The following is a 23,919-nucleotide window of genomic DNA, read 5'->3' on the forward strand; positions in this document are numbered from 1 at the left end:
TTTTTTCAAAGAAATAAGTGGCCAGATCCTCCCCGCTGAGGTTGGTGGTGGGGGCCTGTGCTTTAGGTTTCAGGAGGGAGTTTAAGGTTTCGAAAAGTCGTTTTGGATTGTTGGACATTGAAGTGATGAGGGTGGTGAAGTAGGATTGTTTGGCCAGATGAAGGGCAGAGTTATAGGTTTTGAGCATGAATTTATAGTGGATGAAGTCCTCTGCTAAAAGAGATTTTCTCCACTGACGCTCAGCACACCTTGAGCAACGTTGAAAAAAACGTGTTTGCATCGTGTGCCAGGGCTGCCGTTGTCTGTGTCGGATCTTTCTGCGAGTAGAAGGAGCTGCTTCATCTAGGGCACTCTTCAGTGTATTATTGTAGTGTGACAATGCTAAGCCTGGACAGGAGAAGGAGGAGATGGGGGCTAAAGCGGTGTGGAGATTGTCCATAAGCTGCTGGGTATTAATGGTACGTGTATTCCTATAAGTGTGGTAAGTGGGGGTGTCCCGGGTGAGGAGACAATTCTTAACAGAGAAGGAAAGAAGGTTGTGGTCCGAGAGCGGGAGAGGGGAGTTGGTAAAGTCATCCAGCAAGCAGAGACTGGAAAAAAACAGGTCCAGAGTATTCCCGTCTTCATGGGTAGGAGAATTAGTAAACTGTGAGAGACGGAATGAAGAGGTTAGAGAAAGTAGATGAGAGGCAGATTGGGAGAGGGGATCATCGATGGGGATGTTAAAGTCGCCCATGATGAGGGTGGGGATGTCACAGGATAGAAAGTGAGGAAGCCAGGTGGCAAAGTGATCCAAGAACTGGCGGGGGGAGCCTGGAGGGCGATACACGACTGCCACTCGCAGGGAGAAGGGTTTAAAGAGTCTGATGGTGTGGACTTCAAAGGAAGGAAACATGAGGGAACCGGGGAGATGACCTGGAAAGCACATTGTGAGGAAAGGAGCAGACCAACACCTCCACCCTGTCTGTTGCCAGGTCTGGCAGTATGTGAAAATTTCAGCCCACCAAAAGAGAGAGCAGCAGCAATGGTGGTGTCTGGCTGCTGAATCCAGGTTTCTGTGATAGCCTGAAGGTTAAGAGAATTAGAGAGGAAAAAATCATGGATGTAAGATAGTTTGTTACACACAGACCGTGCGTTCCAGAGAGCGCAATGGAAATCGATAGGAGAGGGCATGCACTGAACGTTAATAAGATTAGCAGGGTTTCTATATGCAGCTGGAGGAGAGTGGTGTATGCTAGAGGAGGGGGGCCCAGGGTTGGGGGAGATGTCGCCTGCGACTAGTAAAAGGAGAAAGAAGAGAAAGAGCAGGTGGTCTAATGATTTGTATGAACGTTTTGAGTGCTGTATGGAGGTAGAGGATGGTTTGCAGTGGGTGAGGAATGTCAGTAGAGCCTCAGAGTTATACATGGGAGAGGGGAGAAGGGAGGGGCTGATATAGAGTGAGTGCACAGAATGTGTTAAAGGGAGGGTGAGTTGTGAGAGAGCAGAAGTGAAAACAAATAAAAAGCAGATTGATAAGACTAATGCATAATGCAGTATTAGTGACCGAGAAGCATGTTTGTATGAATATCTTATGCATCTTACCTGTCTCCTGCCCTGTCCAACTGCCATTGTATAACTGCACTTGTAATTATTGCACTTAAAATCTATTGCACGCGTGACCCAGCACACGTGCTATTCCCAGCCAGAGCTGAATCTATTCTTGAAAGTTGCCCTTTTCATTTTCTTGATTTTAAACTATTGTTTATTTTTTTATTATTTTAGTTCATGATTTTGTATTCATGAAAATTATAATCCCCTTTTTTGTCCCCTTTTTAATTCTTTTTTAGTTATTCTCTACTCATCAGCCTCACTACACCTTACCGCGGCTCTTTCTGGCTCTTATTCACTGGTTCATCTGGAGTTCACATCCTGGTTCTCCTGCACTCCAAACTCCAATCATTTCACTCCTTTCTCTACCAATTTCTGTCCTTTTTCATTGATTTATATGTATAGTTCCCTCTTCTGCATCACCTTCCCCTCATCTACCTAGGTGGTTACTCTGTTTTATGTCCTCCCTCTGGTTCTTATTCACAGGCTCATCCTGGGTTCTAATCCCATTTCTCTTACACTCATCTTTTTACTACCATATTTTCCGGCGTATAAGATGACTTTTTAACCCCTGAAAATCTTCTCAAAAGTCAAGAGTCGTCTTATACGCCGGGTGTCATCTTATAGTTCGTATAACTATGGTAATTTATAAGCCCTCCCTGTCTCCAAGACTATCAGAGCGGTAGCACATCCCTCTGGCCCACCCTTGTATCCTAATACTGGTACCTCCTGCTCTGCCTCGCTGATCTCGCTCCTGAGGACTGCAGTGACGAGGTGAGGGGTCACCTCACCGGGAAAGTGTAAGTGAAGCAAGCTGAAGGCGTCCGGGAGCCCGGGATATGGAAAAAAGAGAAAGAGCGGTGTTCTGCCCAGAAAAACACGCCTCTTTCACTCGTCTGGCCCGCCATTTTATTACCTCCTTCTCAGCCTCTCAGATCTTGCTCCTGAGGACTGCAGTGAAGCGGCGCAGGCGCACATGAGCGAGATCTGAGAGGCAGAGAAGGAGGTAATACAAGGGCGGGCCAGACGAGTAAAAGAGGCGTGTTTTTCTGGGCACAGCACCACGCTCTCTCTTTTTTCCATACCCCGGGCTTCCCGGACACCTGCAGCTTGCTTCCAGAGGGATGTGCTACCGCTCTGATAGTCTTGGAGACAGGGAGAGCCGAGCAAGCAAGGAGAGCTGACCAATCCAAGCAGGATTTGTATACAACAACCAGCCAATCGGCGGTAAGGTTCATCACTTTAAAATTGCCATATTGAAATCAAATCTGATTTTTTTTTTTTTACCATATGTGCATTAGAAGAGGGGTAGTCTTATACGACGAATATATCCCAAACTCTATATTTTAACTGGAAAAGTTGGGGGTTGTCTTATACACCCAGTCGTTTTATACTCCGGAAAATACGGTACTTTCTTTTCAACACTTGTCCTTTATTAGTCTAATTATATAATAAAATATATATATATAGGCAGATGAGGGAAAGGGGACAAAGAAAAAGAAGGGAGCTATACATATAAGTGATACCACATAAATAAAGGACACATTGTTGAGGAGAAGTGATAGGAGTATGGGATTAGAACCTGGGATGGGCTAGTGAATAGAAGTAGGAGAGGCCACATAGGTAGATGAGTGAAAGCAAATACTGAAAAGGAACCTAAACATATAACTGATAAAGTACTATATATATATAGTACAGTTATATGTTTAGGTTCCTTTTCAGTATTAGCTTTCACTCATCTACCTATGTGGCCTCTCCTACTTCTATTCACTAGCCCATCCCAGGTTCTAATCCCATACTCCTATCACTTCTCCTCAACAATGTGTCCTTTATTTATGTGGTATCACTTATATGTATAGCTCCCTTCTTTTTCTTTGTCCCCTTTCCCTCATCTGCCTGGGTGGCTCCTCTGTTAAATATTCCCTCTCAGGCTTCTATTCACTGGCCCATCCTGGGTTCTTATCTCACATCTCCTACATTCCAATCATTTGTCCTCTATTCATCTGTTTACATTTTATCATTAAGTATGGAGTTTTTATTTATTTCTTCCCTCTAACTTTAATCAATTTGAAATTGCCAGTTGAAATTCCCTACCCTTTCTAATTTCCTACTGGTTTGAGTGTTCCTGTGGGTGTTCCCTATGCAATTGCCATTGACTTGAAAAAGACGCTGGTACGGTGTTGAATCATGTGGTGAATAAAAAGCCTTTTCCTCATCATCATTTCTGAAGAATTGATTTACTGCAGCAGCGCAGCCCACTTACGTGTTCATCCCACTGGATCCAGTATCTCCTGGAGCATTTATCCACCAGCCATGGGGCAGCAGCAGCTGTTTTTTTTCATTCCTACATAGGAGATGTGTCTGTGACACCAGGTGAGCGTAACCAGCACTCTCCTACTCTCCCTCCATAAGGTATCACCCTATTGTGCACTCTGATTCCCATTTCTAGATTTAAGGCCCCGTCCCACTTAGCGACGCTGCAATGATCCCGACAACGATACGACCTGTCAGGGATCGTTGCTGCGTCGCTATGTGGTCGCTGGTGAGCTGTCAAACAGGCAGGCTCACCAACGATCAGGGGAGCAGCGACATCGCGGAAAGAATCTTTCCACGATGTCCTGCTCCTGGTTACCAGCCTGCTGAAGCAGGAGCAGGCTGGTAACCATGATAAACAGCGGGTTACTAGGGGCACACGCGCACCTAGTAACCCGTTGTTTATCATGGTTACCACTCTGCTACGGTGACCGGGAGGTTACCGCTCACTTTAGCAGGCTCGTAACCATGATAAACAGCGGGTTACTAAGTGTGCGCGCGTGTGCCCCTAGTAACCCGATGTTTATCATGGTTACCAGCCTGATCGCTGCTCCCGCGGGTCACACACAGCGATGTGTGCTGACCAGCGGTAGGGCAACGACCAAAAAATGGTCCAGGACACTTTGCAGCGATCAGCGACCTCACAGCAGGGGCCTGATCGCTGCAAAGTGTCACACATAGTGACATCGCTGGTGAGGTCACTGTTGCGTCACCAAAACCGTGACACAGCAGCGATCTCGCTATGTGAGACGGGGGCTTTACACAGTTCTTAACTGATAGCACTGATGGGCATCTTCAGATTTCGAAGAGAAGCATGACATGTCTTTCCTCAGTTGTACTAAATTTCCATGGCTGCCCACTGCATCTATAGTCCTCAATGTCACCATTTTTTGTGTCCACAATGCAGAGAAATACAGGCAGATATTTATCCATCATGCAATTCCTTCAGGGAGACATCTGATTGGCTCTGAAATTATTCACCAGCAGGACAAAGTCAAACATACAGCCAAAGTCATTAAGAAGTTTCTTTAGAGTAAAAAAGAACAAGGAATCCTGGAAGCGATTATATGGCCCCCAAACAGCCCAGATCTCAACATCGAGTGCCTGCCATTAGGTCTCTGGGATTACATTAAGAGATAGAAGGATTTGTACAAGCCTACACCCACAGAAGATCTGTGGTCAGCTCTCCAAGATGTTTGGAACAACGTTCCTTTCGAATTCTTTTAAAAACAGTGTGTAAGCGTACCTAGAAGAAGTAATTCTTTGATACCGTTTGGAGGGCAAAGATTGGTCACACCAAATATTGATTTGATTCAGATTTCTCTCTTGTTCATTGATAAAAATAAACTATTAAGACTTATGTATTTGTATTCATTCTTTGCAGCATTTTTTCTATTCCGACTTAAAACTTTTGCACAGTACTGTACTTTGTCAGAATGTTCTTTGGTCAGCATGTCCATGATCAGCAGATTTATTAAAGTACAAGAAACTCAAATAGGAAGGTCAGCAATTGACCGTGAAACTTAATACAGCACATGTGCATAAGACTATTCAGTATATTTCTGATCATTAACTCTAAGCTTAATACTCTACCATTGTACGTGTATGGCAAGGCATCTAGAGAAGGACACCTCTGTACGGATACCACTGGAACATATCAGGCTTGTATAGAATCCAATAGAAAACTCAGTATTCCTCCAATTGTAATAACAGAAGCATTGAAAGCTCACATACATAAATGGAACTCCTACTATGGTGCTACAAAAAATGAAAAAGTAGTATCACCATGATCATAAGCCCTAAGATTTTCATGGGGTCACCACTTAAATTGCCTGACACCATCTTGGTGCTTTTGACTTTGCACTAAATGAATGCTTACTGGTAATAAACAATCTTTTCAGAAAAGAGGACTTCTTAACTGAAAAGGTTTGATAAATAGATATTCCCAAGAAAATCCCTGTTATCACGTGCATAACTTCTTCACGACAGTGCCAAAAAGGGGAAGGGGACGGAAATAAAAGGATCGGATAAAAGAATGTGAATATTTATAAAAACTAAGCCAGTCACCCAGTGAAACGCACATTAGGTTGTTAGCAATGTGTAGGGAGAGGACAATTAAGGGAGAGAGGCACATGGTATGAGATCCTATATGACCGTATGCTGGTTTGAGTAAAGCATAGCTGAGTGTACAGAGTTCTCTCTGTTGTAGTCATAGAAGGCATAGGGGTGAGGGGTTGTCCGGTCAAACGTGATAAGTCTGCAGTCACTCTGTTTGATTGCAGACTTACGAATCCCCCCCAGCACAGGCACTGTGCGTTGCGGGGATTCACCGGTATGAGACCGGATAGCCCCGGCCAGTGGGCGTGGCCTCGCTCTCCATACACTTGTACTGAGCAAGGCTGCACACTCTAGTCGGACGCACCCACTGGCCGTCCACGTCACTAGACGGATGTGGCCTCGCTCCATACAAGTGAATGGAGAGAGGCGGCGCTGAATGGTATAACACATACATACCCTCAGGTCCCGGGTCTCATACTGGCAAATCCCCGAAGCGCATAGTGTCTGGGCTGGGGGGATTCATAAGTCTGTAGTCACACAGAGTGACAGCTGACTTATTACTTTTGACCGGACAACCCATTTAAAGTTTTAGCTTCCTGTTTATTAGTTGCAACATACAATTATATACTAGTGGATAACAAAAAGAAACAGAATATACAATAAAACAGGTGAGATTGTGGTTCATGCTAGCCAGCTCTTAACCACAGATTCATAGTTTTCTAGCCGATTTAGGAGCCTGCATACAGCGTTTTCTCCCTATAACATGCTAGTTTTTTGGTCAGAGGTATTTGTAGGTCATTACTGACAACATTCATTTATGTTGGATAATAAAATGAGACTCACAAAAGAAAAATTACTTTAACTTTTACTTATTTTAATGTAATGTGAATAAAAGTTACCTCTCCCCTCACTACTCCTCTGCCTCTCCCCTCTTCCAATCTCTTCACTGGCTTCTAATTCTCCACAAATCCAGTTTAAATGACTAACAAGGACTTACAAGGCATCCATCATCTGTCTCCCACATACACACGTGGTCAAAATTGTTGGTACCCCTCGTTTAATGAAAGAAAATCCCACAATGGTCACAGAAATAACTTGAATCTGACAAAAGTAATAATAAATTAAAAATCTATGAAAATTAACAAATGAAAGTCAGACATTGCTTTTCTGCTTCCACAGAATTTAAAAAAAAAATTAAACTCATGAAATAGGCCTGGACAGAAATGATGGTACTCTTAACGTCCAGGGAGGTTGGCTACAGTCCCACAGATCTTAAATTTCTGAATAATATGTGCAACTGTAGTCACAGGAACATCAAGCTGCTAGGAGATGGTCTTGTAACCTTTACCTTTAACATGCTTGTCTATAATTTTCTTTCTAATCTCCTGAGACAACTCTTTCCTTTGCTTCCTCTGGTCCATGTTGAGTGTGGTACACACCATGACACCAAACACACAGCACAGTGAGTATATGTAGCCCTATATACAGACCCACTGACTGATTACAAGATTGTAGACACCTGTGTAATTAGTGGACACAACTTGATTTAACATGTCCCTTTTGTCACATTATTTTCAGGGATACCATCATTTCTGTCCAGGCCTATTTCATACGTTTTTTTTAAATTCTGTGGAAGTAGGGTTGAAAAGCAATGTGACTCTCATTTGTAAATTTTCAAAGATTTTTAAATTTATTATTACTCTTGTCAAATTCAAGTTATTTCTGTGACCACAGTGGGTTTTTCTTTCATTAAACGAGGGGCACCAACAATTTTGACCACGTGTGTACATCTCTGAACTAATATCCCGATACCTCGCAACAAGTAATCTCTGGTCCTCACAAGAAATCTCTCTCTCTCTCCTCTACCCTTGTACGTTCCTCACACAATCCCCCATCCTCTGGAATCTCCTGATGGTCTACCACATTTAGAACATGCAGAGGTAACCTGAAAACTCATCTCTTCAGGAAAGCCAGCAGCCTGCAATAATCCCACTGCTACGTAACAACTACCGGAGCTGCCACGATCCCCCAACCTACTGTCTCCTTCCCCATTACCCTGTAGGTTGTAAACCCGTGAGGGCTGAGTCTTCTAACCCTCTGTACCAGGCTGTCAGGTTTTTCTTTTACTAACTTCTACTACTAATCCTTTTCACATGTACAGAACCATGGAATTAATGGTGCTTTATAAATAATCATTATTTTACCCCCTCCTTCTGTCTTCTTTCCTCCCACCCTTCCCTTTTTGTATTCATTACTACATAGTGGTGTATATTATATGTGAATATTGATATGAAATGTTTGAAGTTTTGACAATAATCATTTTTATTTGATGACTCTCCATAGAAATGAATAAGATATATGGAAATAGGCAATCATATGGCCAACAATAGCCACTGGGAAAAGATCTGAATGTACAAACAAAGAGTTAAAGACAAAGAGGAAAGATCCTGGGTGGTATACTGAAGAAGAAGGACAGGAGCCATAGCAGCCTAGAAATGAGCAAGACGGTGGTAGTCTTACCACGGGGCACAATATAGACAACTGCTTAAAATCTGTCAGGCCAAAATGAGATTATAAAACTTGTAACATCTCCACCTCTTGCCATAAGAAGATTCATATATTTTGTTTCCACATCCATGGACTAGATTTCACGAAAACTTATTTTAAATTGTGCAAATTAGTTGTTCGATGAACTGTTGTGAGGCCACAGAGTCCACAGCACCTTCTCTCACTCAGTCTGGATACCCTGCTCCATTCTCGCTTCCCTGATTGACGACACCTGCTTCATTTGGACTAAAGCCTTCATTGAAATCCTGCATATGCGCGCACCGTCTCGTCGCGTGCGCGCACCGTCTCATCACATGCACAGAATAGGGAATCAGGACGTTAGCCTGCTCCAGGTGAAAGCTTTTCTGTGCCAGCACTGTACACCAAGGAAGCAGGCGCAGAGCCGGCCCAACTGACAGAAGAAGCTTCAGACTACGCAGCCCTGCTCATCGGGCACAGAGCTCTTAATTTGAATAATACTTTATGGAAGGTTTTCTTGAAATATAGCCCATGGGTTCTGGAAGACATTGTAAGATTCTTCCTGGGAAAAGCGGCACCACATGGAGGTGAGCTTACTTATAATGGAATTCTGTCTTGACAGACTATCCAAGAAGATAAAACGTATTCCTATAACATGTGCCAGGTCTATTTTTCGTTGGATGAAAATTGGCCAAACATTACCTTAGAATAGTTACCAAACTATTTATCACCACAGCAATATATCCAATCCAGAAAACATATTCCAGAGGTGTTAACACAACCTTATAATCATAGCCAAAAGTGGAAAGACCAGTAGTAATACATGCCTTGGTCCAAACAAACCAGGGAGCCGGGCAGAGAAGGTTCTGCTTGACCTACCTATGTATCCTGTTCTCAGAATAAGCACTGATCGTCAAAGCTTCCTTCTGCAAATGTCCCACATGACGGTCACAGAAAGGAAAAAGCGACGCTCATACAATGATTCTGAGCTGGAAAATGGAGCAGGAAGTTTGCTCTAAGGCTATAAAGCATGTGATGTTGATCAATCCCATCACTAAAACCAGCTGACCATAAACTGGACACTCCCAACCTACAGACTCACCAGACTCTAACCCTGAAAACCAAAAGCGAAATGCTATAAGGATCCACAGACAATAAGCCCTTAAATGTTACCCTGAGGCAAAAATAAACTCCACTTCCCAAAAAAAAATCCCTGCAGTTACAGAAGCGCAGGATATTATAAGAGATGCTGAACATAGTGGTAGAAAGTAGAGACATCGCCAGTGCACTGAATAAACTACAATTGTAAGCCATGGGGTATGGCCATGTGTTGAGAACGGAGAATGACTGTGGTTCATCCAAAAAACTTCAAAAGAGATTCATGCTCAAAAAGACCAAAGATACTTAAATTAGAAAATAATAGTGGACATTTATTTTATTGTATTCACTCAAATTTTCTGGCATAAATATATTGAAAATCATAGCTGTCCGGCTAAATGTCTTTAGTTATGAAGCCACAATTGTACTTTTCTCTCATGGCCCTCCTGTGTTACTTTTCCATTACTTTTTGACAAACATTCTTATAATGTAAATAAATCTGTGTCCGACGTGCTTACAGTAAATTGGACTAGTGCAGTGCAACCATCTACTAATTGGTCTTCCACTTACTAAATTCTCCTTTCTCAAATCTATCCTGAATGCAGCAGCCAGGGTCTTATTTAAGTCCTGCTGCTACACTGATGCCTCCATCCTGTGCCAGTCATTGCACTGGTTGCACACTTGCTACAGAGTTCAAAATAAAATTATCACTCAAACCCACAAAGCTCTCCACAGTTCTGTACATCTTCCCCACGCTCTCTGTTCCACTAACTACCATCCACTATAGTCTGAACCTCCCACTCCGGTCTCCAAGACTTCTCAAGCATTGCACCAGTTCTTTGAAATACGGTTAATCCCAAGTATCCACAATGTTAAAAATTCTCTAAAAACACATTTCTTTACACAGACCTATCACCATCACCTCACTAAGTTAACTATTCCCTGTTCTCCATAACGTATCCTCAGAACCTCATCCCTCCTATCATCAGCTACCACACCTTCCACGGACAAAGTAGCACTTTGTATCTGTTCAGATACTGACTTGTGACGGCTTATGCCTTATTGATTATACTGATGGCTGAGCCATTCACAACGAGCACTTTTTACCCTATTGTGTCATCCCTAATTCCTCATAGATTGTAAACTTGCGAGCAGGCACCTACTCTTCTTGTATGTGTTGAATTATGTGCTACTCTAATGACTTGTGTGTACAAGTATACTCTGTAATGTAAAGTGCGTGGAATATGGTGGTACTAGATAAATAAAATTATTAATTGGCTCACGGGGTATTCAAGTCTGAGGTTTTGAATTTAAAATATATTATCCTCTATGATACCCTGGACCATCATTGATATTAGGATTAAACAGTATTTCAATCCAAAACATGAAAATGGGCAAACATTAGTAAATCAGAAGCCAAAAGTTTATTAAACTCTGCTTCAGCAGCCATGTCTGAAAGAAATGACAATGGTAAGTGCCAACAAATTGTTGATTCAATAAGAAAGCAGAGATGAATCAGACTAGTAAAGATGGCACTGTGACAATACAGCATTTCTTCTTAATTATCCAGATGTATAAATCAGTACAGCAGGAGCAGTACACCTTTGACTTTTGAATTTGTGTTCTTCTTTGGTTGATCAACATAGACTATCGTTTGTATAAACCTGAATGTGGAATACTTGAGTTGATATTTGATAATTGATGAATGGCTGTTATTTACATCTTATATCAGCTCCTACAATTTATCATCTGCTAGTTTTTTAATACAGCGACTCAGGATCTTTGAACAGTGGATGTTTGCTAGATATGTTAAATAACATTGTAGGGTGTTTGCCAGTCAACCTTGGGGGATGAGCTGTGGATACTCGAGCACTGTGGAATAGTGTCGTCATCCCTTATCCTTTACATGTGGATGTGTGCATGAAAGGACAATTGTGAACTATTTAAGGGGCATATGCCTCTGTATCAGCGAGACTTTACAAAAAGACAGACAAGAGAGACTCTTCAGCACAGCAACCAGGACACATGGCTCCATCAAGAGGAATACAGATCTGCTCTACTGACTATCACTGAACTATCAGAGACATTATGATGAAATCCAGGTTGGGATAATCAGGTCACTTGGCCACATATCTCACTGCTCGATTCCCAGCGGGCCAGCGGGAGAGTGAGACTCTGTAACTTGCACCATCTTGTGTATTTGCTGGGACTGCTCTGCATATGTTGTTATCTGTTTGGTGGTTCAATAAAGTATTGTCACACTGTTTTAGCCTTACCCTGTGTTGTCTGAGTAGTATTACGCCCACGGGAGACCCCCTGCCTCCACAGGCACCATGATTTTTTAACAGCTGTCAAAATTGACAACCAATAAGGTAGCACTTCTGCATTCACTTTTGTTAAAAATGCAGTCACACCAAAACAAAAACACAACAACCAAGTTTGTTTTCCAACGATAAATCCATAAATGGGCAATTTTACATTTTGAGAGAAAATCCTCTTTAGCAAATGTCATCTCAGCCCACAAGCAATATTCAGTGACAAACAACTAAGCTCAGTAATTATAAATGGTGTCATGAATATTCAGGTGACAAAGATGACTGTGAGTGCCACCTGAATACTGTGATGACACTTTGAAGAGCTTATTGGCAGGTAGTTGCCAACTTCCTGACTGTTCTGCCCGGCGCAGATCTCTCCTGCTTCATTTGACCTCACATCAACAAAGCAGCTCTTTCTGTTACAGTCTGCACTGTTGGCGGGACATCACTGAGGACATCATGCTGACCGCCAGTCTGCTCCCTGCAGTTTGACAGCCGGCTCCCCGCTGCCTATCAGCATGACATTGGCAGTCACGTCCCATCAACAGAGCAGAACGGAAGAGAAGACACTGCTCTGCTGATGTGAGGTCACTGAAAAGGGAGAAATTCTGGCAGGAGAAGTCTGGGACTGCTTTGAGCAGGAAGAGATCATCAAAGAACACAACAGGCAGATAGTTAGCAAATACCTGCCTGTAAATTCTTAGCTCCATACAAAAAATAGAATTTGACTTACCGGTAATTCGGTTTCTAATAACCCACCACGACAGCACCACAGGAGGATGTCACCCCACCCTAATAGGGAGAGGAAACACAAAAAGGTCAAATAGCTCCTCCCTCATCCTCACTCCAGTGTTTTTGTAAGGGACCACACAAGTATGAATGCTTCAAATTATATTTATTATTATTCAAATTAAAGTAATTTTTGGCAAGTCAAGCCAGGGAGGGAATTACCCGTGCTGTCGTGGTGGGTTATTAGAAACCGAATTATCAGTAAGTCTAATTCTATTTTCTCTAATAACCCCCCACGACAGCACCACAGGAGGAGTGGGAGGGACAATAGCCTGGAGAACTTTTCTCCCAAATGATAAATCTTTACTGGTCATTAGGTCCAGGTTATAATGTTTAGTGAAGGTATGGGCCGAGGACCAGGTAGCTGTTTTGCAGTTCTGCCCGATGGAAGCGCTGGCTTTCTCTGCCCAGGAGACATATACGGCCCTAGTAGAGTGCGCCGTAAGTTTTTCTGGAAGTGAGAGATTCTGAATCTGATATGTTTTTATAATTGCTTTTTTGATCCCATTGGGAATAGTACATTTTGAGATTTTCTTGCCTTTATTTTGACCATAAAGTTGAATAAACAGATTTTTATAATTTCTCCATGGTTCTGTTTTCTGGAGGTAGTGAAGGACCACTAGTCTTACATTCAGGGAATGGAATTCTTGATCTCTTATTTACTGGATTTTGGCAGAAGGAAGGTAGGATTATTTCCTGCGACCAGTGGAAAAGATGGGTCCAGTTGAAGAATAATTTTGTCGTCTGGAACTTTCAAATTTGGTTCATTTATTGAAAAGGCTTGGATTTCTCCCACTCTCCTGGCCGTAGTGACTGCTATCAGAAGGGCTGTTTTCCAGGACAATTTGTCCAGATCTATTGAAGACAATGGCTCAAATGGTGGCAATGTTAGACCTTTAAGGACGATATTATGGTCCCCAGGTGGGAACATGGTTCATCAGTCTGGGACGAAGACGGGTAGCTGCCGTCATGAACCTTTTCATTCAACGATGTTCAGCCAGGCTCTGGCCAAAGTATGAACTTAAGGCTGCCATCTGCACTTTGAGGGTGCTAGTCAGACCTTTTTCCAGCCCTTCTTGCAGAAAGTCTAAAATATGAGCCACATCTGGACGATGGAGGTCTGGTGAATTCGGTTTACACCATGACAGAAGGTTTTCAATATTTTGAGGCATATGGAAGTTGTCACCTGTTTCCTACTTTTTTGTAGGGTTTGAATGACTCGGTCCGAGACGCCTTTTGCTTTTAAGATCGTGAACTCAGAAGCCATGCCGCTAGAAGTAGACTCCCAGGATCCAGATGGAATATCTCCCCAAAATTTTTGAATGGTCTTTTCTTAACAATCCTTTCAAGGCTGCGGTTATCCCGGTTGCTTGTGCACCTTTTTCTACCACACTTTTTCCTTCCACTCAACTTTCCATTAACCCCTTAATGACCGGAGCATTTTCCGTTTTTGCGTTTTCGTTTTTTGCTCCCCTTGTTCCCAGAGCCATAACTTTTTTATTTTTTGATCAATATGGCAATGTGAGGGCTTATTTTTTGCAGGACAAGTTGTACTTTGGAACGACATCACTGGTTTACCATATCGTGTACTAGAGAAAGGGAAAAAATTCTAAGTGCGGTGAAATTGCAAAAAAAAGTGCAATAGGACGCCTAGGAACTTATTTTCTGTGGAGGGGATCAGGTCTGATTTTTGATGATTTACCAACCATCCCAGAGATGTTAGGATCTGGATTGTTTTTTGTAAATTTTCTAGAAGAAAAGATACCGAGGGACCCGCTAGTAGGAAATCGTCGAGGTGCGGGATAATTAAAATATTTTCTTTCCTAATGGAGGCTACTACTTCCACCATAATCTTTGTGAAGATTCGAGGTGCTGACGATATTCCGAATGGTAAGACATTGAACTGGTAATGTAGTATTTGTTTTCATTGGGTTACTGCGAACCTTAAGAATTTCCGATATGTTGGATGAATAGGGCATGGTAGTATACGTCCTGTAAGTCGATGGTGGTCATCACAAATTCTTGTCCTATAAAGGAGACTGCTGATTTAATGGAATCCATTTTGAATTTCATGTAGACAATGTATGGATTCAAAGGTTTTAGATTTATTATGATCCTGTAAACGCCGTTTGGTTTTCTTATAAGGAAAAGACGGGAATAGTTGCCCTTGTTCTTTTCTGTTTCCAGACTGGGGAGATCACTCCCGAGGATCGCAAGTCCCTCAGACCAGACATCAGGGCAGTTCTCAGCCTTGGGGTAGAAAGGTGCGCTAATCTTATTCTACGTGGAAGATAGGAGGAAAAGTCCATCTTTATCCTGTCCTGGACTGATCTTAAGATCCATTGGTTGGAGCAAATTTTTTGCCACTGAGGAAGAAATCTTGAAATGCGACCCCCAACAGTCTTGGCGTCATGGCTTGTGCTGTCATTGTCCTTGGGAGAAAAAAATATTTCTGCCTTTTCCCCCTTTGGGGTAACTCCACCAACCAGATTTCTCCCTTTGTACTGAGGGATTTTGTTCCTGAGGGGGACGAAAGGGTCTCTTCTTGCAGTTTTTGGGTGTGGGTAGAGATTTTTTATCTGCAGCTTTTTCCAGTAGATCATCAAGGACTGGTCCAAACATGTATTCTCCCCGAAAGGGAATAGAGAAGAGCTTTATCTTAAAGGTTACATCTCCACTCCAGGATTTTAGTCTTGTAGATTTTGACAGGACCGATAATCTAGCTGCTACCCTCACGGATTCTGCTGATGAGTCTGCCAGGAAGTCCGTGGCCTTCTGGAGGATAGGTAGAAATGTTAGTATATCCTCTCTAGGGGTGCCCATACTAAGGTGTTCTTCTAGCTGGTTAAGCCATCAGGACATAGAGCGTGCCACACATGTGGAAACATTTGTTTTTAGTACGGCTGCTGACTTCTCCCAGGACGTCTTTAGAAGACTGTCTACTTTACGATCTAGGTGATCTTTTAGCTGTAAGGAGTCCTCCAATGGCAGCGTTGTTTTTTTTAGCAACTCTTGCTACCTGAATGTCAACATTTGGTACTTCAGTCCAACATTTCGAAGTCTCCTCATCCACTGGGAATCTGTCCTTTAGCTCCGAGGATATATTCAGTTGTTTCACCAGGGATTCCCATTCATCAAAGATTAAACCTTGAATATTCTTATGTATGGGAAAGACCATCTTCTTTCTTGACCAGAGACCACCAAAAATTTCCTCCTCAACTGTTCTGGTGTTTTTTTCTTCCTCCACCTCCATCGTCTTCCTTACAGCTGCAAGGAGTTTTTCTATATACTTAGAAGAAAAATAATATTTTTTTATTTGATTGGCCTTTTTCTGTTGGGCTTACTTCTCCTTCCTCCAGAAGTTTTCTGGTAAGGACATCTCTTCCTGAGAATCTGAATCCTTCTCCTCTTCCTGGGAAATCTTCCTTTTCTTAGCCCTCAGAGGTGTACTGGAGGCAGACAGGGAAAAAGAGGACATGGAAGATTGAACATCCTGGCGGACTATTCCCTTAATTTCTTCTATTATATAAATATAAATTATTCTAATGATTATAAATTCTTCTAATGATTTTTTTCAGTACATTTCTGGCACAGAGGTTTTTTACAAGATGATGACAGTTTTTCTGCGCATATAGAGCATATGTGATTAGCTTTAAGCCTTGATGCAGGATCCTTGTCCCCCGAAAGAGAGGGAGAAGGAATATGATCGTATATGTGATAACCTGAACCTAGGAGAGGACCCCCAATGGCAGGAACTTACTGGGACTGGAACAGTGCTGGGCTCTGCAGACGCGGAGCGGGAAGAACTTAACCCTTCCATGTATATACCACAAAAAAGGTCTGATTCTACCTTAGAGTGTCTTCTGTCCAGGGCCTTATATAGGCGACCGGACACAGTGCCTTCCTCTTCTTGAGGAAACTCCTCCCCGTTTGTCCAGTTGTGAAGCAGGGTAATCCCTGTGATCACTGGCGGTCATATCCCTGCCAATTTTCTCCATTTCCCAGCCTTTACTTTGTCTATGCGTCCCAGCGTGGAAAGCAGGCCGTAAGTGACGTCACCAGTCTGAGTCCGGAATCACTTCCGGCGCCCGGGAAGCACGTTTCGCACAGCAAGGGAACCTGGAAGTGGAGTGTACCACAGCCTTCGGCTTCTCACGCTACTCCGGAGGCTGCATGAGGAGGGGGAGGAGATAGGCTGGAGAGCTACAGGAGGCCTCCAGCCTAATACTCACCAGACCTTACCCTTGGGCGCGGACTGGGTGGGAAGTCCTGAGTCCCGAAGGAGACAGGAGCAGATTCAGGGAGGAGAGCTCGCAATCGTTCCCAGCTGCCCGGCTAAGGTAAGGAGTAGTGTCTGCAGCTGGCACAGAGCACCACAGGATGACCTCTATATCAGGGCTGTGGAGTCGGTAAGCCAAACCTCCGACTCTAACTCTGACTCCTCAATTTCCATGACACAGACTCCAACTCCGATTCCCTCATACATGGCTCACGTTTAAGTGATAAATTTACTGTAGCTCAGATTCATCTCAGCTAAAAGTCTAGACCCTTACATCAGGAATAGCACAGACATTTATAGAACATTTCATAATTTTCAAAAATTCTTATGAAAAAAAATATTCCCCACAAACTGGATTGAACTAGTGTACCCAATTTATTATATATTTTAGGAGTTGGAGTCTGTCCATTTTATACCGACTACACCAAAATGGACACTGACTCAGACTCCGACTCCACCTCCACAGCCCTGCTCTTCATCCCAATAGGGACAGGAAAAAACACTGGAGGTAGGATGAGGGAGGGGCTATTTGACATCACTGTGTTTCCGGTCCCTATTAGGGTATGTGCACACTGTCCGGAGCCACCTGCAGCCCCAACACAGCGGAATAGCCGCCGGCGGCTTCCGCTCATTTTATGCAAATGAGCGGTGCAATTTTATTTTTTTTTTCCACCTACGGACTTTCCTTATAGAGGTTAGGTTTATGGGGAAGGCCCGCATGCGAACCCGGTCTGAAAAGACGCGCCGCAAGTCAGTTTCCACTGGTGAGCCGCAGATGCATAGTGGACATGAGATTTCTAGAAATCCCATCCACTATGGCATAACAGCTGGCCACTGAGGGTTTGACGCTGCATAACACGCAGCGGCTCCTGACTGTGTGCACATACACTTAGGGTGGGGTGACATCCTCCTGTGGTGCTGTCGTGGGGGGTTATTAGAGAAAAAATAAGCAAAGTCCCGGATAACCCCTTTGAGCCGTAGGTTAAACCTTAAAGGGGTTGTCCATAGGATAGGGCATCAATATGTGATCGGCCAGGGTCCCACACCTGTTATCTGTGCCGGCGGCCTCCGGCCGGAGTGCCTACCTGCGGCGCTTGGCCGTCAAGTTGTAGTGGCTGCCGCGGGGTACTTCACATTCGCCTCCTATTCAATTCAATTCAATGGGAGGCGGATGTGCAGTACCACTACAGATGGACGGCCAAGCACCGCGGGTGAGCACTTCCGGCCGGCTGTCGCCGCCGATAACAGCTGATCGGCAGGGTGCCGGGTGCGGGACCCCGGCATATCATATATTGATGCCCTATCCTATTGATAGGGAATCAATGTGAAAGTAGTGGACACACTTGTCAGCAGGATTGTGCTGAGTAAACTACATACACGGTCAGGTGGGCGACATTACACTGATTAAAATTATATCTGCAGTGATGAAATCCATCCTGTGGTTCTTGTGTAATCTTTACTTTCAGTTTGGGGATAAAGATATGCTCGTGCTCAGGGGCGGCCTGTGGGGGGCGCTCTATCTGGTGCTCTGTTTACATATTCATCTGTATGCTCTTATGACAGCTCACTGTGCCTTCACTGACCTGCCTCCTATTTTACATAATGCTTCTAGTAGTGTGGGGCTAGGTAAAATAGGAGGCAAATCAGTGAAGGCACAGTGATCTGTCATAAGAGAATACAGATGAATAAGTAAGCAGAGCACCAGATAGAGCGCCCCCCACAGGCCGCCCCTGAGCACGAGCATATCATTATCTCCAAACTGAAAGTAAAGATTACACAAGAACCACAGGATGGATTTCATCAACCAAAGTATCATTTTAATCAACGTAACGTCGCCCACCTGACCGTGTATGTGGTTTACTGAGCACAATCCTGCTGACAGGCACGCTTTAAGTCAAATGGGTGAAAATGACAGTGATTGTATTCTTGCTTAGTTCTTCTGATTCACCAAGGTTTAACACTACTCCACCTGTTACATCAGGTACATGTAGTGTGGAGAGGATACAGTTTCCACCCATTGCATAAAATAATGAAGGCAGCTACAGATACATTGTTTATACCCACATATATCACTCATTTATACAAGTATAAAATAGAGGAAGAAGAGATGAATCAACATCAGCATGTATATTATCTAGGAAAATAAACTTTTTACTCTGTAAAGCATTACTCATGAAGAGTAATAAAAAATGTAAGAAAACTGTCACATATATCCCAAAATAAAAACTTTATAGCTCTCAGAATATTTGACAAAAAAAAGTACAGCAGATACAAAAAAAAATACCGTATATAAATTTGGTGTTTCCTTAATATTATCTATAAAATAGGCCCCAAATAGGCCAGGGCTGAAGGGGGTCATAAGAAATTCCATTTTTTAATACATTTAGATTAAAAAAATAAATCCCCCACAAGGCTTACACCGACTAAAGCCATAAATGATATAAAAAGGGAATGGTCATGTGGAATTGGTCTCTGACAATCAAGAGAAGGTAGAATTACCAAATTGTTTTTTGTTGCTCAAAAATTCTGTGCACCAAGTTTCATGCCAGTCCGGGACAGCACCTCCGAGGTGGACAGAGCACGAGTGGGGCGGCGTCCGGCCGCCAAATTCAGCAAATGTTATGCCATTACTTATATCAGAAATGTTTTTCCAGTCCCTCAATGCAGTGGGATTTCTAGGGAGGTGCATGCCACTGAGAAGATGAGCCAAATTCATTAAGTGGCAAGCGTCTCTTAATACATTTAGGCAAGTATATAGAATGTCCAGCAAGAGGCGCTCCGAAGAAATACAACTAGACAATTATTGAATACAATTAAAATTCCATCTAATTGTTAAATGCACACCAAAGGGTAGTGTCACGGGTGTATCAGAGGTGACAGACAGTCGCCCTGCAGTTGGTTGCAGGAGATCTCTATGTTTGGCATTACAGACATCATCTTAGATGAGAGGCTGTCTCCAGGACCTTGCGGCTACCTCCCTCTGGAAATGAGCTCCCTTGCCTAGGTGTATATATACCTTGTAAGTCTGAGAGGGAGGTGCCGGCTATATTCATTTCTACTTGTGAAGACTTAGCAAGAGCAGTACTTCGTTCTCTCTGGAGCTTGAGGCCGACTTCGCATTTGTCTGGAGTTGTCTAAAGCTAAGCATTCTCCCCCTGTTTGTCTACCCTTGTTGTCTATAGAGTTTAGTGGAGATCGACTAGTGCTCATCCCCTTCCTTCCCTTGCCTCAGCCATACGCCAAGGAAAGACAGGGTGAGGCACGCATGCGGCGATTGCTGAAGTGGCAATATAGGGACGGTAGTGGAGACAGGGTGGCACTAGACCACACTAGGAGGTCTCCACTTCCCCCTTTCCCGAGTGTCTGGGCTCCCTTTACCTCTTACCTCTGTGTTGCACTAAGTCTTCCCCACACCTGGCGTGACAGATAGATGAAGAGAACCATCTATTCTTCTGTCCCTTGGTGATGGAGTTGTAAATGTATAGTTTTATTTCTATGGAGTGCCTCTTGATGGACATTTTATATACTTACCTATACTCATTGATGCTACTCGGGCGGGTCCATGGGAAGTCTCCTGCTGCAGCTGATATAGAGTCCGGTGAGCGGGCACCCTTCCTAATCTTAATAAATGTGGTGCCTTCTCTACCATCATATATAAGTCATTCATAGTGAATCATGGTTTTGAGCTTTGCAAAAGCATTTGATACTGTCCCACACAAACGCAAACTGGTAAATTAAAGGGGTGGTAGTAAACATATTACTTTTCATCCTAAATGCCTATCTATTTAATGCCATAATCTAATCTATTTTCTCATATACTTTATTAAAAAGTCCCTATTATTCCCTCACTACACTAACTGCTTTAGTTATTTTACTACTTTTTTTGATGACGATTCGTTTGAGAATCCCTTTGCATTTAAGCAAAGCGTCATAAGAGGGGCAGAAGCCGCGGTCAGAGCCAGCGAGAGAGCGTGCTGTGCATAATGCAAAGTGACATGATCCTACTGAATACCCATCAGAATTGACAATCAGCGCATGCTGAGCAGGGACCAGTCCCCGAAACTGACGTCAATGATGAGTCTTCATGTCAGGGAGGGGACAGTGACCACGACAGTGACCGTAGCCTCTGCTCCCTGAGGACGGCTCGATGAGTATCCCGGTATACAATGAGGGTTCTAAAATGAAGCTTCATCCAAAGGAACTAGTAAAAAAAAAAATAAAAAAAAAATCAAGCAGAAAGATAATGTAGTGAGGGAATGGTAGGAACTTTTTAATTAAAGTATATTAGAAAATGGATTAGATTATGGAATTCGATGGGGATTTAGGATGAAAATTTATTTGTGTTTCGGACCACCCCTTTAAAAGGTTTAGGCCTAGAAAGTAAGATTTGTAATTGGATTGAGAATTGCCTCAAAAAGTCACGCAGGGCGTTGTGGTGAATGACTACTACTCTCAATGGTTATATGGTCCAGATATAAGTGATGTACCCCCAGGTTGAGAGCTATTATTCAACTTCTTTATTAATGATGTAGGAGACGGGGTTAATGGTGTCTATATTTGCAGAAGACACCAAACTATGTAATACAGTGCAGTCTATGGAGGATGTGCATAAGTTACAGGCTGACTTGGACAAACTGATGTTCAGGCATTCACTTGACAGATGAGGTTCAATGGGGATCCATGTAAAGTTATGAACTAGGGCACTAATAATATACGGGCACTATATGTTATAGGGGAGGAAAAATAGAAGAATCAGTCGTAGAGAAGGATCTGGGTGCAATTGCAAGTCACAGACTAAATAACAGCATGCAATGTCAATCAGAGGCTTCTAACGCCAGCAAGAGATTGCCATGTAAAGAGGCCTGGACTCGTGGAACAGAGATGTAACACTGCCCCTATACAAAGAATTAGTGCGACCTCCTCTGTTCATATAAAAAAACAACAGGTCAACCTCCAGAGATGTGGCGTCTTTACCATGAGAACTACTCATCTGTGGAGTAGTCTACCTCAGGAGCTGCTCACAGTAGGAATCACAGATGGTTTCCCAAAGGGCTAAGAAGATTTCTTGGATAAAAATACTAATGGGTATGTGCCAAATTCTTGTTCTAAATGTTGATCCACTTGGTCACCACTCAGGATCAGAGGGAATATGTGCCTTCGGTTCCTCTGCCCCTTGTGCACACAATGCCTTTTATACCTTGTTGAACCCTACAAGTTTTTCAAGCAGAAAGACAATTCAGGAAATGCCTGCGGGGCGTTCTGACATGTATTTTTAGCATCTGTTTGGTCCTTTGATGATGGGGTTTTATCCTTTATTATTTGCATGTATAAGGGCGCAGTCAGACGGCCGTATTACTCGCACATCACCATCCTCTGACCAGCCAGTGGCTCTCCTGACCCGAGCACTACAGCATGTATTTCTATGCAGCTGAAACGCTCAGGTCAGAGGATGGTCAGTCTGAGGATTGCGATACTGAGTAATACCACAGACTGACTGCGCCCTAAGAGAAAGCGGGACCCAAGGAGGAGTCGCCTGAGGAACGGTCAGGTCACATCTCTGGAAATCTTGGGTGGTTAGAAGAAGCTGGAGACAGAACATACGCCCAGCTGGGCGTTCGTACATCACAGCGCGTGCATTCATTCTTTCTAGCATTGCTTTGTGTGTTTTCAGGTGGGTTATAGAACGTGCCGCCTGCAGACAGTATTTCAAGGCAGACGGTATCCTGCATTACAGCGGACAGGTCTTTTTCTGTCATTTTTCATACTGTCAGAAGACAAGAGGCGCTTCTTATCTCAGGGATGTTTTTGTGATTTGGCCCGTTCCCCCGCGCTGGGACCTCAGCACTGTACATTCCTCGCTCATGCCACTCAGGTTCTCTGTTCTCATGTGTCATACATTATTTTCTGACTTCCCTGTAAAGCGCCATCTTAAAAAAATCTGTAACATCTATCTGATATTATTTATATATATATATATATATATATATATATATATATATATATATATATATATATATATATATAATTAAAAAAAGTTATCAACCCCAAAGTAATCATCAGAAGGTAAGAAGAATCTAAGACCCCCAAAGGGTCAGACTTGCAGTGCACTTGGGGTCCGCTGGATGGGGCAGACAATAGGGGGGCCCTATAAGCGGTCCTGTAACAGCTCTGAGCACGCACTGCCTGTTCTCCCGGGACTGTGGTCCGGACCCTCCATCACCTGGGTCAGCAGAATACATGTCGCCATTACTCTGGTGACAGGACAAGCGCTGAGACACCCTAGTCACCACAGTACTATGGAAAGCAAACAAGTACAACCCCCAGCTGGCGGAAGCAGCAGTGGTCACAGATCTGCCTGGTACAAGCCTGGGAAGCTGTGACAGCAGCACAGCAGTACCCACTGAGCCACGTGATACCTGGCAGCACACAACAAACGTCAGAAGTTCCGGGCGCAGTGACCGCCGTCCGTGATGCAGACCTGGAGGCCCGGCCGGTTACCTGCTGGGAGCAGCGGAGCGCGCTTCCTGCCTCCTGCAGATGGCCGGCACAGCCTGGCAGCGGCGCTCATGCGGGGCAGCGCCCTCCACCTCTGGCTGCGGATGGGAGGCAGCGCTCACACACTGCTCGCCGCTTCCTGTTCCCGGAGCCGATCAGCTGAGCGCTCAGCAGCCAGGCGGCAGCATCCACAGCCAGGCTAGAGTAATCTACCGCGAGCAATCGATCGTGCACTGGACTAGAGAGACTGCTGCAGAGACCGGAGGAGCCAGTGCTGAAGCTCGGGGCTCGGGTGTCTCCAGTCACCGCCTTACAATTAATAAATGGTTAGGATTACAGTGCAAATCATCAACCGGACATAGAAACGTGCCGGTGCCGTTCCCACGAGAGCGGCTGCACACCTGTTGACGAATGATGCGGTTTTGTTTTTCACTTTTTCTTTGCAGCCAGACTAGC

At 43.7% G+C, this 23,919-nt stretch overlaps 1 protein-coding gene across 5 annotated transcripts in view; it reads right to left on the reverse strand.

Annotated features, from left to right (window-relative positions):
- PIKFYVE (phosphoinositide kinase, FYVE-type zinc finger containing) overlaps positions 1–23,686 on the reverse strand; it is a 284,611-nt gene extending 260,925 nt beyond the window's left edge. For 2 of the 5 annotated variants that reach the window (XM_073646326.1, XM_073646322.1), the window contains exon 1: positions 23,467–23,684. The gene's annotated coding sequence lies outside the window, so the exon portion shown is untranslated. Of the gene's footprint in view, positions 1–9,366; positions 9,485–23,384; positions 23,405–23,466 lie in introns of those variants that run through there. The other 3 variants (XM_073646325.1, XM_073646323.1, XM_073646327.1) reach the window with 3 other exon arrangements.
- Between the last annotated feature and the right edge of the window lie 233 nt (positions 23,687–23,919).

The sequence above is a fragment of the Phyllobates terribilis genome, unplaced genomic scaffold, assembly GCF_046119375.1.
Source record: "Phyllobates terribilis strain yellow unplaced genomic scaffold, ASM4611937v1 Scaffold_9__5_contigs__length_417890890, whole genome shotgun sequence".
In the NCBI taxonomy this organism is placed as follows: domain Eukaryota; kingdom Metazoa; phylum Chordata; class Amphibia; order Anura; family Dendrobatidae; genus Phyllobates; species Phyllobates terribilis.